The sequence below is a fragment of the Penaeus monodon genome, chromosome 31, assembly GCF_015228065.2.
Source record: "Penaeus monodon isolate SGIC_2016 chromosome 31, NSTDA_Pmon_1, whole genome shotgun sequence".
Taxonomy (NCBI): Eukaryota; Metazoa; Arthropoda; class Malacostraca; order Decapoda; family Penaeidae; genus Penaeus; species Penaeus monodon.
The window spans coordinates 32,443,113-32,443,446 of NC_051416.1; positions in this window are offsets into that span (position 1 = coordinate 32,443,113).

Genomic DNA, 334 nt, shown 5'->3' on the forward strand with positions numbered 1-334 from the left:
CTTTTACTTCTACTTTTTTGTGATTACCACCATAACCCGCGTAGAATATGATAAGGTCACGTAATCTGACACACGATTAGCACTTTTAAAGCTTTCTTCTTCATTTTCGAAAAACCTTGTTTAAGAAAAACACAACAGAACGTCTTCTTGAAATAGAGTAGCTGGCTATCTGAACAGTTAGAGTAATGGAGTACTAGGAACGCAGTACTGTATGCAAAGGAAACCTTAAACATTTACTGTATTAGAAGCAGAAAGAACGAAAAGTAGCAATTCAGATGAAACTTTTAGAAGGACCTGCAATGTAGAAATCTATTTTTTGGTTGATGTCATTTTA